Genomic DNA, 14,529 nt, shown 5'->3' with positions numbered 1-14,529 from the left:
CTTCCGTCACCCCCTTAACTTCATCCATCCCCCCACCTCCCTTTCCTCTGGTAACCACCGTCCTGTTGTCTGTGTCTATGAGTTTAAAACATTACTTTTAAATAATAAATTTTAAATTTGTTAAATGATAATAAATAATAAAAATTAAATAATAAAATTTGTTAAATAATAAATGACGTTCGTGGCATATTAAATTGTTGGTGGCATTTCCCTAAGCCCAGTAGATGACCAGATGCTTGCTTGCAGGCTGCCCTAATACGTGGTTATTTACACGTCGGTCTCACCATCTGTAAGGACTGTGAGCTCTTGAAGGCAGATACCTTGCCAACATCACCTCTGCATGTCCTCCAGCACCCACTCAGGCCTGGCACAGTGCAGGGGATGCAGGGCAAGGAGAGGGGATTTTCAGGCTGGTCTGCTGTTTGATATGGGATGTGGGTGAAGCCAGAAGGTCCCAGCACTTCCTTTTACCTTTTCCTTCCACTTCATTCTCACCCTTATTTTTCACCTCAGGCAGAAGGAATTGAGTTCCTGACACCTCCCAGGGGGTGGCCCATTCCCATCACTGGTCCCACTTAGGTCCCTCTCTTGTTTCATTTATTTATTCCCATTTATCACCACAGCCCACTCCCATCCACCAAGAGACAATCATTCTAACCTGCTTACTGTGTATCTTTTTTGCGTTTTTGCAAAATGGTATTGTTTTGTGTACCTTTGTTTTAATTTGGGTAACTTATGCTCTTTTTTTTTATTAGCACTATGTCCTTAAGATCCATCTTCATTATTATGCACATGCCCAGCTGCTGCCCTTATGCTCTGGTGTGCTCCTGCCACACTTCCCCTGCCCTCACCCACATCGATGGGAACCCGCGTAACCTGCCACCCACCTACTCACACCCACCACACCCCCTCACAAATGCTCCTGCAATGAACATCCTTGTGCTCGATCCTTATGAATCTGGTCAGAATTTCTTTGTGTTGTATAACCAGGAATTAAACTGCTGGATGGTAAGGTTTGCAGATACCTACATTTCTGCCTAAGTGGTACCAGTTGCTCCCCAAGGCAGTGGCCCCCTCCATTCTCTCACCAGTGCCAGCTCTTACTTTCTCTGCATAACCGTGCTCAGGTTCACGTCTCTCTGAGCATCGACACACATGTGGACCTGTGATAATAATGGAGTCCTCTGAAACATGTGCCCAAGTTAGAGCTGCTCCATGTGAGTGGTATCACATTGCCTTAGAAAGAGACCAGACAGGAAGGCAGGAGCCCTGGGTTCTCATCTGACCTCCCTGTGTAACCTTGGCCAGCGAGGTACACCTCTGAACTGGGGAATGTTCAGCTGGCTTCTGGCCTTGCCACCCTCCAAGGGCAGTTGTGAGTAGTAGGTAAGAGAACCCATAGGAAAGTACTTTCAAGGCCCTAGATATACCCTCTCTCCCCTGCACTGCATCCTGTCTCCAGTGCCACGGGTGCTGTCAAGGTGGATGCTCCCAGCTTCCCCAGGTTGAAGGTCTGTGGTCAGCCTGAGTCTTGACCCAGGGGCATGGCCATAGTTATCTGCCCCACACCCAAGCTGCGTCATGGGTAGAACCCAGAGTTCTCCCATTAGGGCATCCTGCCCTCTCTCAGGAAGGCCTCTTCTCTAACACCTCAGGCATCCAGGAAGCTCCAACCCTCTGACTCTAATCCAGCTTGGTCCTGGCACTTCCCAGAGCACAGAATGCCTTTATTAAAAGGCACAAAGCCGGGGCTGAGAGTTTCCGCTAGGTTGTGCGTAGAGTTTCCGTGCTTGCAGGGCATGCTGTCAGGGATGTAGTAATCTTCTGTTCAAGCAGCAGTGTGAGCCAGAAAGTGGCAGAAATGTCAATAATCTTCCAAGGCTAAGTGAACACATGCTTTGAAAAAAGTAAGTCCTTGTTCATGGTCACAGGCAGGCAGCCTCGTGGTAAACTCGGATCCATCTCATCTTGTCCCACCTTTCAGAAAAACGAACCTTATCGCTAGTCCAGGAAGCCATGACAACCCTCCCCTCCAGGCATCCCTTTTGGGTGCCTCTGTGGCCTCTCCACTCCCCCTTACCTTCCCTGGCCAGCCTCCTCCCTGAAGGGCCCCAGATTCCTCTAACCACCCCACATAATTTGAAACTTCCCAGCGTCTCACCCCATGCCCAAACCACTGTGTGCTATGATCCCATGCCACTTCCTACCTCGCCCTCCTGGGCTTCTGCTATCCTGGGAAGCAGGCTCTGAGATGGAGATTTACGTGTAGAAGACTTCTTGAGAAGACTTCTGCGGAAGAGGAGGGGAGAAGGACCAGGCAAGGAGAAGCTGAGCTGCTCCCACACAGAGCTCCCAAGCTGGAGCAGACCTGCAGAAGCCCTGACTGGAGCTTGGGAGCAGGGCCTTCACTTTATGCCCCGAGCTGCCCCATGGGTGAGGGCCCCCTGGAGGAGGCAGCTCCCTTCAGCCAGAGTAACTCCTGGACAGAGCCTCGGCTCTGAGCCATCAGTGGCCAGCACTCCTGAGGGAACAAGGCCCTGTCCTGAAGGGGTATCTGAGTGGTGCACCAGAGTGTTCACTACGGAGGCCCACCTGCCCGCAGCCCTCCTCCTGCCTCTTTCTCCTTGGCTTTCCTCTGAGCTACTCTGTTCTTTCTCTTAGCTCAGGTTTTCTGATTCAGCTCTGCCCCATCCCAGGTTTCCGGGCACCGTTCCTGAGTGGGAGCCCAGCCCCAGGCTCCCCGTGCAGGTTGCTGCTTCTCCATGGTCACACTGTTATAGCCCAGCATGCCCCATGGTGCCAGCCCAGTCCCAGTGGCAACTTCTGTTTATAGGGAGCAAGGCCTTATTTTCTGTCTTTCCCTCTCTGCTCAAAAGCCAACCTGCCTCTGTACTTTCTAAGTTCTGCGTGTGGCCCAGGTCGCGCTAACAGGCTGTAGAGATGCCACTTGGCAGGAAGGAGCAGGACTTCGGCCACTTTGGCAGACAGGTGAGGTACTCTCCAAAGGTCAAGAACCCCCACCCTGCCCCCAGACACAAGGGGCATCTGCCCTTGCAGAAATGAGGTCAAAGCTGTGGGCCTTTACTGAGGCTACCTACTGCTCACTATTGGGGAAGAGACAGAGGAATTCTGTGCAGAGAGCACAGGTTTTAGAGGACAGGGACCCAATCTGACACCCCAATGGTGTCATAGTATGACACTGTTCATTTGTGCATGTCATAGATATTTATCAAGCCCCTTGCTGCGAGCTATATTCTGGGGTCACAGAGGTGAAGGAAGTGGGTCAGCCCCCATTCCAACAAAAGTTCTCACAGTGATGTGATCTCACTGCTGTGGGTACATGCTCTGAGAGGGGCCCTGGGTGTCCCAAGAGGCATAACCTGAGAAATGAGGACAGGAAAAACATCTATTGTTTTATTTTTCTCAGGCTGCCATAGCAAAATACCATAGATTGAATGCCTTAAACAACAGAAATGTATTTTCTCAGTTCTGGAGGCTGGTAGTCCAAGTGAGATCCAGGTTGGGGGTGAGAAATAGCTCCTGGAGGATGCAACAAGAAACTTAAGTGTGCCCCTGGTGAGAGAGAGCACGGCTGTGAGGCCTCAAGGAACATACTTGACCTCTCTGAGTCTCCCAGGTATACCCATCCGCTGGCCATTATGAGGGGTAAATGAGATAACATAGGTAACATATTCCCTGGTCCCAACTCATGGTGGCTTGCCTGGAGAACCGCAGTGCAGTTTGGAGCAGGAGGTCGGAGGGGCCTGCAGGGAAAATGGAAGGGGTAAAGTTAATAACACATTTGACCAAAAAATTATATTTACAGGACTTTGGGGGTGTAGGAAGATCTAGCCGCATAGTAAAAGAAAACAAAAACTTCTTTTCTTTTTTTGTTTTTTATTATTATTCATTAAAAACATAATAGCTTTATTCATTATAGTCCTAAACTGGAGACAGTCCTGGTGTCCATAAACAGGAGAATGGATAAGCAAATTATAGTAATTCATACCATAGAACATTATTCAGCAACAAAAATGAAAAAAAAAAACCGATTGCTATGTGCAATTGCTGTGGAAAAGATCCAAAGTCAGACCGGCGAGAAACCAAGCAGCGCTCAGAGAGTTGAAGAACTCAGGTTTATTACACCAGTGTCCCAGAGGAACTAGTGCTGTGAAGATCTGGGCCCAGAGCTCAGTTGCAACTTTCCTTATATAGAACCTTTCTGGCAGGAGCTGATTGATTAATTTGTCCTCAGACCTTTACAATGTGGCAGGAATTGCTATGGTTGCAGGTAGTTACATTGTGTTACAAAAAGCTGGAGTTGTTATGGGTTACGGGCAGTTACAAGTGCTACAAAGCCAGCGAGTTTCGAGGGGGTACGAACAGTTACATTTGTTGCTTAGACAGGTCAAACAAAAGGGAAGGTGAGTCTTTTGTCAATTTTGAGTGTGGCCCATGCACCAAGCTTATTTACAGAAGCAGAACAAACAGCCAATTAGCTTATTGAATGAAAATTCCTCTTTACAACAATATAGATAAATATCGAAAACATTTTGTTGACTGAAGCAGCCTGATACTGAAGAGTGATCACTGTATGATTTCATTTATGTGGGATCCTTTTTTTTACTGCATTTTAAAATTATTTTATATTAGTTTCAGGTATACAGTTCAATGGTGAGACATTTATATAATTTATGAAGCGATTCCCCTGATTACTGTAGCACTCATCTGGTGCTACACACAGCCATTACAATAATATTGATTATATTTCCTATGACCGTAAAACTTCTTTTCTGGAGTTAATCATTTTCATTTGATTAAAGAAAGAAAATACATTTACTTAGCCCATCAATGAATAATATCATCAAGGTCCTATCAATAAAATATCACTATAGATTTTTTTAAACTTAGAATATAAGGAGGAAGGGAAAGAAAAGGATATAAAATATCTCAAATTACCATTTATTATAATAAGTTATCAGAGAACAAATAAAACTCATCATCAAAGGCTACCAAATAATTAGCAGAAGAAAACTGAAGGAATTGGAAGAGATTATTTCTGAGAAAGTTTGAGGAAGGGTAGAGAAGTAACCTCTGGCTTTTAAAAAATAAGTTTTTAGCACCATTTGACTTAACAAAAACCATTTGCATGAAATACTTAGATAAAAATAAGAAATCACTGGCAAACAGGATATTTAAAGTCTCCGGATTGATTACTATCCTTAGCAAGAGTGTAAGTGAGGAGAGCCTGAGGGCTCATCCTGAGCTGCAGAGGAGCAAAAGTCAGCCCTGGAGCCCTGGGGGGGGGGGGGTGAGTATGGGTGGGGTGAGGAGGGGTGGTAGGGAAGGGTGGTGGGGAGGGGGCTTGGGGAGGGTGGCATAGGAAGTGGGAAGGGATCAGAGGAGCCAAGAGAAAAAAGCGTTTCCAGAAGGAAGTAGTTAACTGAATGCTGTTGGTCCTGGAAAATAAAATAAGGTTGAAGTTATTCTGGCACATGAATGCAGTAGAATTAAAAATGGCATTTTAAACTATATAATTTATACCTAGCTAAATCAGACTGGTCTCCCCTAGTCTACATTTGAAAGGTTTGTTTGTCATATCACCCGTGATCACCTTTCAATGCCTGCTCCTAGTAGAGAACAACTTTCTCCTTTTTGCCAAATTTCCTTTGTGCTGGGGCTGGCTCACGCCAGCTTGCAAGAACTGATTATTAATTTGTGACTATCATCTTGTTGTTAAATACAATGGTGATTAAAGATTAAACTATATAAACTTTCAATTAAATAAATTATCTTAAAGACAAAAACAACGAATACTTGAAACTCTATTTCCTAATTATTTTACTACATTTTATAATTATCTGAGTTTATTATCTGTATCCGTATGGTGAAAAAACTATCAAAAATGTACTACTGTGCACCCTTTGTCAACTCTGCATAGGCGGCATCATACTGGTAGCTTGAATTCAACCACAATGGGAATATTTATACCATGGAAATTGGCAAATGCCTCAAACAAGGGCTTCTTCCCCTCAGATTGCCAGTGATTAAACATGTACCAGTATGTCACTGCTTACACAATTCTTTGTATATTTGGATGTACAGATGAATGGATAGGCAGATGGTTGCTTGGTTGGTTATATGGATGGATGGATGGATGGATGGATGGATGGATGGATGGATGGATGGATGGATGGGTAGATGGGCGGATGGATGGATAATTGGTTACATGTTTGGAAGGCTTCTCCCTTTCTGACAGTTACTGGAGTCAGTAGACTATTCCAAGTGCATGAACAACAGAGCAACAGGAGGAAGGCCTGACTCTAGCATGCACTGGTCAAGCTGAGGGGAAGGAAGGGAGCAGGGAGAGGCAAAGGGTCTATCCAGCAGCCTAGGAGTCAACGCCTATCCCCAAGGCCCTGCATATTGAAGGAAATGGGGCAGGCAGGCCTAGACCTGGAACCAGACAACCTCACCACTCATTCTTGGTAGTCCCTATGACACCTTTTTAAGGGACCTGAGGCCCCCTGGGAATAATAATAATTATAATAATAATCCTGAAGTCAACTGATAATTGATTTTAAATAACACTGGCCTGCATCTCCTGACCCACACTTGGTGAAGTCCAATATCTCCAAGACCGCAAGTTGCCAGAATTTACGTTGTCGCAGGTGCTGGTGTGAGGCCTCCTTCTTGAACTCACCACCTCCCTCCCATGCCACCTGTTTTGTAGAAGACCCACAGTCTGAGTTCTTCATATTAGATTCATGTTGAACATCGTGGGAAAGAATTCTACATAGTTGGTGATGTGTCCTCGACTTGGCAACATATTGGGAGACAGGTGATGTGAGCTTGTCCCGCCGTTGGTCTTGCTGGGTTTAATAACTTTGTTAAGGTGGATCAGCCAAACCCCTCCAATAGGAAGGTGTCCTTTCCCCTTTGTAAATAGTAATTAATCTGTGGGACGATACTTTGGGACTGTGTGAATATCCTGTTCCCCAACAACCTTGCACTCAATATTTTTAGCATCCAATGATTTGCCAGCATCAATGATTATATTAGTGGCTGCCAAATGGTGATTTGCTGATGCTCTAATTCCTTCTGGATTTATTAGCTGGCATTCTACTGTAAAGAGCTTTTCTCCTCTTTATTTTACTCTTTAGACCAGCGTCTCTAAACCCAGGGTGCATATTTGAATTACCTAGGAACTTTTAAAAATGATCAGTGTCCATCCCCCAAATTCTGATTTATTTGGTTGAAGAGGAGCTTGAGCATCAATATATTTTTTAAGCTCCCAAGTTGTTGTGTAGTCAGGCTGAGAACCTACTCTGGGTACTGGGAAGCCATCCGAGGGTTAGATGTGAGGAGCAGAGACTCCATTGGAGCTTCCAAAACGTCCTTCAGGGTGCACAGGAAATGGCGCTTCCAAGGGGGCAGGGAGCCAAGTGGAGTGAGAATGTTCTTGCAATAATCCTGCTGAAACACCGTGAAGGGGAAATCTAAGGAATAAAGTTTATGTTCAAAGGCATTTGATGCTGCAGTCCTGGGAGCTATCTTTGCAGAAGTTGTGGACTGAAATTAATAAAAAATTAATAAACGATCTCTTTTATATGTGTCATGGCCCAGCATTTCCAGCTTCATCACACCCCTTAAAACTCGCATTTGTAAACATTTGGGATGCCATAGGAGGACAGGGTGGGAGGGGTGGGGGAAGGTTTGGTGAGACCCCCACATTTACACTCCAGTTCCCCCAAGAGCTGAGCAGCACCTCACGTGGAAAGTGACTTGGTTAAGACACAAGAGGGGGAGAATGTGCCTTTTGACTTAAATCCTCATCAGTTTTGAGATGACTCATTATGGTTGGCTTTATTCTGCTCTTTACTTAAATAACACACATATCTCTATCAAGTATGGTGGATAGTTGGGAGCCTAAAGGGACCACGGGTTTGGGGAGGGCATTACACTGCTCACTGCCCTGGCAGAGTGTGATCAGACAGGGTGGTGGCCATCACCCCCACACAGGCTCCAGGGCAACTCAGGAAGGCAGGTGTGCGGTCTACCACCTCTCTTTCTTAGAATGAAGTGGAAGTTCCTTTCTTGAGGCATTAGGAGCATTCCTTTTAAGCTGGTTTCTTAAAGGGCTGCAGCTACAGCCACTGGGAATGCTGACCATGGGGTTGTCTCATGGGCCCTTTCTGTGGGCTCAGCAAGCGCCTCAAGGAAGGATCAGGCCAAGAGCACCGCTGAGAGGCCGCCAGGCCTTGCCTACTCCTCCAGCTGTCCACAGTCTGCTCTCTCAGGGACTGCCGCCCACTGCACAGAGCATGTGACCGCAGGCACTTAGCAGAGCCCTCTAGCCCAGTGTCCCACAGCCATAGCTAGCCTCATTCCATCAAGAAGTCACCTCAACTTCTTTCTCTTATGCCCAAGAAAACTGGGCGGACCCAACCTCTGTAGCCAGGAAGCCAAGACACAGGTCAATAATTATGTGTCACACTTGTGAGAGGGCCATGCGAGGTGCAGCCAACGTGTCACGGGTATCAGAGGAACATGAGGGAGGAGGACTTTCTGTGGCAGGCAGGGCACTTAGGGAATCCTGTCTCCTACGTGAGCACTTGTCAACAGGAGGATGCCAGAAGAGAGGGTCCAAGTCCCAGGTTAAATCTGTGCATAGAAACCCAAACCTGGTGTGGATAATGTCCCTACTTCATTGTTAAGACGAAGAAATGACTGCAGTCCTGGTTTTGCCACTGTCCTCTCTGTGTGAACTTGGGCAAGTGGTCTCCCCTCTGGGGGCCTCAGAGCCCTCACTTTCTATTAGGCCCTTAAGGCCCTTGCACTCCACGGCCCTGGAGTTTTTTATAGGGTCCAGGCTCCCATTCAAAAGGTCAGAGCTGGCTTGGGCTCAGTCTGTCACCACCCTCTCCTCTCCCCTGTGGCCTGATATTTGGATATGGGAGGGAGTGGCAGGGTTTTGCAGGCTGGTTAGCAGATGAGGTTGGCCACTCTCTCCAGGTATATCCACTGCTAAATTCCTCAAATGAGCTGCAGGCAATGGGAGCAGTGACATCTGGACTCTGGATATGGTGCTTTGTGACCGTTGGCAAGTCACTTCCCCTCTTTGGGCTTCAGGTTCCTCATCTGTTGAAAGGGCGATGCCTGAGGGCACTCTGGCATCTTGGTTGAGGCCAGGATTTAAAGGAGCAGTGCCTGTCTTGGTCCTCAATGAATTGTCGGGCAGAGCAAACTTGATGTTTTTTTGAATCCAGTGAAGAGCCATTGTGTGAATGGGAGACATGAAGGCAGTTGTTTCCATCATGAGCAGAACCCTCAGACCCTCCATCTCTGCAGAAGCAGGTCTGGGGCAGTAGCTTTTCCTCATAGCCAGGCAGCAAGATCTCATTTTACTTCTCCTTCTCAGCTCTCCATCCCCATCAAAGAAGCAATTTGCCCTCTGCCCAACCTCGTGGGAATGCTGTGAGGTTTAATGAAGTAATACTTGTAAAAACAGTCTTGCCGTGAAACCAGCTTCTTCCTTTGCCTCCCTGGGGCTCCTCCTTTCCCCCGCCTCAGCAGGGAAGCTGGGTGGGCATCTGCTGAGCCCCCAGCTTCAGCGGCCCCACTTCCTCAGGGTCTCTTCCACACATTCCCCTTGCAGTTGCAGCCCCTGGGGCCCTGCATGAGTCTCTGACACCTCCAGAGCAGGCCCCGCCCTGGCCATCTGGGCCTCTGAAGGCTAAACATTCACCACAAAGGACCAAGCTCTTTTCTTTCCTTGTAGTTTTTCTGCCTTCTTGGAGAACGTCAAACAGAGAAATACAGTTTAGAAAAAAAATCAATATTCTTGGATGAAGAAGAACTTGCTGCATTTACAGCAAATCAATTCAGCACAAATTTACAGAACACCTGCTGTGAGTGGGGCCCTGAGCCTTGGAGGGCATCAGAGTTAAAGCAGCCCCTGCTGGGCCGTAGAGAAGCCCACGGGCAGGAGAGGAGATGGATGGAGGCATTAATAATTCATAGTTAAGCCGAAGAGTGTTGCTAGACTAGAAAGCCGTTTACCCATCTGAGCTGCCACTTCCTTACCTGTAGTATGCTGGCAGTAATACTTATCTAGGGTTGTTGTGCAGAAAACATGAAATGAATAAAATAATTCATATGAAAGGTCTCGCAAGCGACATCACACTATCAATACTTTCCTATACGTAATGATCAGTATTATAATGGAGGTTTGGGAAAAAGAGAGGTAGGTTCTGACTGAAATGCTCTTTCTTGTTTCTTGGAGGAGGTTGGGTTTGTACCTTGAAAAATGGTGTAATATTTCATATTTAGTTTGACTGTTGGTACCAGAGAATTCCAAAATAGCAAATGCCTTAAATAAAATATAAGGCCATTGGTTTTCATAGTAATATCCAGATGTAGGTGGCCTAGGACCAATATACCAGCTCTGTGGGGTCAAAGACCCATAGAGTCCTTCTGTCTCATTGCTTTTCTATATATAGCTTCAGTCCCAAGATTACCTCATGGTCCAAAATGGCTGCTCTGGTTCCAGCCATTATATCCACATTCCAGCAATCAGAAAGGAAGAAAAAAAGAAAGCCATAGCCCTTTCTATTAAGAAAATATCTCTGAAGTAGCACTTACTTATTGACTAGATCTTAGTCACATGGCTATATCTTCTGCAAGAAATGCTGGGAAGTGTAGTCTTTGTTCTGAATGGCCATGTTCTCAGTTAAACAGCGCACAGAACAGGGGGAACCAACGAGTCATGGCCTGCACATTTCATCTCCAGCACTCACTTCTTTTTACTTTAAGGAGCCTCTTTTGGTCCTTCCCATCAGGTATCCAGAAGGATGGACCTTCAGGGGATTGTCTGACTGGCTCTGAATTCTGACTGCCCTGGAAAAGTAAACCAACTTAGACCATTTCAGCTATTCCAGGGAATGCCTTGCCAGGAGCAGAGGGTTGTAACATGGACCTGTGTAATGACGTCTACACCACCTTGGTGGCATGAATCCATTAGTCTGAAGATTTTCCCCAGGACAGGAGGGGTCCTCTCTCTCCGAGGCTTCTCAGAGGCCCCAGCAGGAAGGCTCTCTGAGAAGCTGTTAGACTCACCCTCTCTCATCTCAGTGGTGGGGAGGGAGACTCTATCTCTTGGACCCACCTCCACTTTCCCACGTGGACAGGTGAGTCCTGGCCACACCTTGCACCCCTCCACTGGAGAATAGGGAGCCTGGGGAGGAAATGGCAGAGTCGAAAAGAAAAGTAGTTTGGAGGGGTTTCACCTGCTGCCTCCCTGGGGTGTCCAGGCTTCAGGAAAATGGGGTATCCTGTGAGCCTCTTGACCCTCATATCCCCACCCCTTGCTCACTACTGCCAGGACTTCGCCCCAGCCCCACGCCTGCCTTGTCCCTGTCCTTCCATGGCCTCCTGAAAAAGGCTATCACACCTTTGCTCACACTGATTTTTGCGTAGATTGCCCTCCTCACTACTGCTTTTCAAAGTCCAACCATCCCCCAAGTCCCCTTGTGCCCTCTTTCTTCAGTTCTCTCCTATCCCACTTGGCTGTGAACCCCCGACCTCGGAATCCTCTTTGCGCTCAACACGCCCCTCTCCTAATGGAACCTCTTTTGGTCTTGGGTATAGGTATTTGGTACCTGTCCTGAGTTCTGCCCTAGACTGAGACCCTTGAGGTATAGGGACCAAATAAGTTAGAACTGGCCCAGAGCAGGGGTTCAGCCAATGTATGCTGAAGGAATACTGGGGAACAAAGATTAGCCCACCTTTCCACCACCCACTGAATTAGAAGAATCCAAAATATTCACTCTTGGAAAAAAGGCGGCAGGTGTCTAGAGCTCTTAGGACTTCAAGGGTGTGTAGATGGGTTTAATAGACTTGGTGAGTTGGGCACTCTCAGTGTTATTTAGGGCATGGTTTGCATGGGGCACACACTCAGTTTCAAATAAGTGCATGAGAACCAGCTATCTTTGGTGAACCTGGGGGCTCACTGCCTTTCCACACACCAGGGTGGGAGCCCTGTCTAAAGACTGGCCAGTACGGTAAGAACATAAATACTTTGGAAGTGGGAAGAAGCAGATATGTCTTCAGCCCCTTGTTCTGGTCTTTTGAAAATACAAGGGCCTGAAAACCATCTCCTTATTGCACCTCTCCTGCACCAGTGAAACGCTAGAAACTCCACTGTGGCTGGCACTACAGCTGTCTGTTTCACTGTGTCCTAAACTTATGTCTCTGAACCTTGAAGGTCAATATTGCAGCACCTCCTGGATCAGGAATAAAATCAATTGTTAGATCCAATTAGCCAAGGCTGGCCTCTGAGGATGTGGTGAGGAACACATCACTCTTTGCTTCCCTTTTAAGCCAGCATCAATCTCTGTGTAATTAACCCTGTTGGACTCAGTGTTTAATCTGCCAGGTTTGTGTGCCCAAGGCCCGCCGAACAACCTCCTGGCTCCCTGATACCGTCTCTCCACCGAGCCTCACTCAGACTTTTTCTTCCAGTTCTGCTTTTGTTGAGATGCCCCAGTTAAACACTTAGCTTTAGGGAGAAAAGTGTGTCTGGGACTTTTTGTGCCCTCCCACCCCTGTGCTTAAAGAAAAAACATCCAGGATTGAAACTGACCTATCTGAGGAATTTTCTCTAGGATGAACACCCTAGATTTTGCTCAGCCATTTTTTTTTAGCATATCAACTTTTTATTGATAATATTTTTGATGCTCGAGAACATAGTTAATGCTTTAGCTTTTTAAATATATACTTTATGTACGAAATAGCACACTTAAGTGTATATCTTGGTGTGTCTTCACCAATTGAACTTTCCCGTGTAACCACTCTGTCATTTTTGAAGTCCCAGTTTATTAAAATAAGATTCCATCAGGAGGAGAATCCCCAAATGTGGGTGCTGGATCAGAGCCTGGGTTATTCTTTCCAGTTCTCATGACAACCTGGGTTTAATTCTCTCCCTTACTCCAAGAGGTGTGGCCACCTAGCTACTTTGTCAGGGGCTCAGACTAGTCTCCTGCTCCCACCCCTGTACCAAGCCTACCCTCTTCCTACTCCCCCTGTCACCCATCCTCTGGCATAACCTCCTCTCTGGCCTACCTGGAGCTGACATGCCTGAAGTGTGGTACCCAAAGAGCTGATAGATGGACAGGTGGATGGATGGACCTGGAAAAGGGAGTGGTAAGGACAGCAAGTCTGTACTTTTCTTAACCTACTGGTGTCCTTTGAGGGCCTTACGCTGTCTAGCGGGGGATCCGATATACATGTCTTCTTAAAATCAGGCAGCAGTCACTGCCCACTCCCATGCTGAGAACTCTCTCAGTCCACTGCAAGACCAGAGCCTACATTTATCACTTCTCAGGTAACAGGTTGCACTTATGAGGCATCTGCTGCATCCCCATTGTCTGCATCGGGCTGGTCCATCACGTGAACACTTAACAATGGCACAGCAATACATTGACCACTCAGAAGGACACCAGCCATAGATCTATGGAGCAGAGTCCTAGAGGCCCTGCCAAGACAGGGGTCACCCATTAGAGGCAGATGGTAGGTATGGGGCTTTGGGGAGAGATGCTGGGCACCTGGATGGGTAGCTCTCCTGGGCTCAGGCAGCCCATTCAAATAATTTAACCTAGCCTAGGCACACCATGAGCCCTGCTCAGAGATCCTATGAAGAAAAGATTTATTCCTCACTCCCAGGGAGCTTGCAACCCAGCTGAGGAGACAGGTGAGAGGTTCACAGCTGGAGGGAAAAAATGCTTTGGTCTTAACTGGCCAGCTTAGTTATTTGTCCTCCCTCTGTGTACCACAAGCCTGCTACCTGCCAGGCCCTGGAGGACGAATATAAGGTGGCCCCTGCCCTCAGGACTGTGCACTGTTTACGAGAAGAACGAGGAAGCTAAGCCCATAACCCTGGTGCAATCTTTCGTTTGAGTTGCTATCCTGAGTTTGAGCTCACTTTAGAGCATTTTCGTGGGAATTACAGAGCCTCAGAGCTTTACAGAATCGCCTGTTCTAATTCTCTGTGCTTGAGATGAGGAGAGAAGTTACACACTCCAGGGCAGAGGAGGAGGCACAGAACCAGACCTCCAGCCCCCTCCCCAGTCTCCCCTGCTTCTCACTCTCATACCCCATTCCAGCTCCTACCCTGGAAGCAGCAACTTCAAGGAGGTGGGCAAACTGACAACTTGACAAAGGAGCATGCTGGTCACAAACAATAAAAAGCCCAGGGCTGCAAGAACTCAGGAGTGGACCCTCAGCCCTCGGGGCTACCAGTGTAGGGGCACTTGCCCACCCTTCCTAATGGGCCCAAGGTGATCCCTGAGGTATCAAATTATGTTCCATTTATTTGCTTAAAACATAAAGCCCAATGCTGTGGTTTTAGAAAGTTTTACATATAAATTAGTAAAAAAGTTTTTTAAGAAGTTTGACTTTTGGAATGTCTTCAGTTTTCTACACATTCACTCCTGTGGAAGCCCCTGTTTCCTGGCAATGTGTGATAAGGGG

Source organism: Rousettus aegyptiacus, unplaced genomic scaffold (assembly GCF_014176215.1).
Source record: "Rousettus aegyptiacus isolate mRouAeg1 unplaced genomic scaffold, mRouAeg1.p scaffold_m13_p_4, whole genome shotgun sequence".
Lineage (NCBI taxonomy): Eukaryota > Metazoa > Chordata > Mammalia > Chiroptera > Pteropodidae > Rousettus > Rousettus aegyptiacus.
This window is presented reverse-complemented; position numbering follows the sequence as displayed.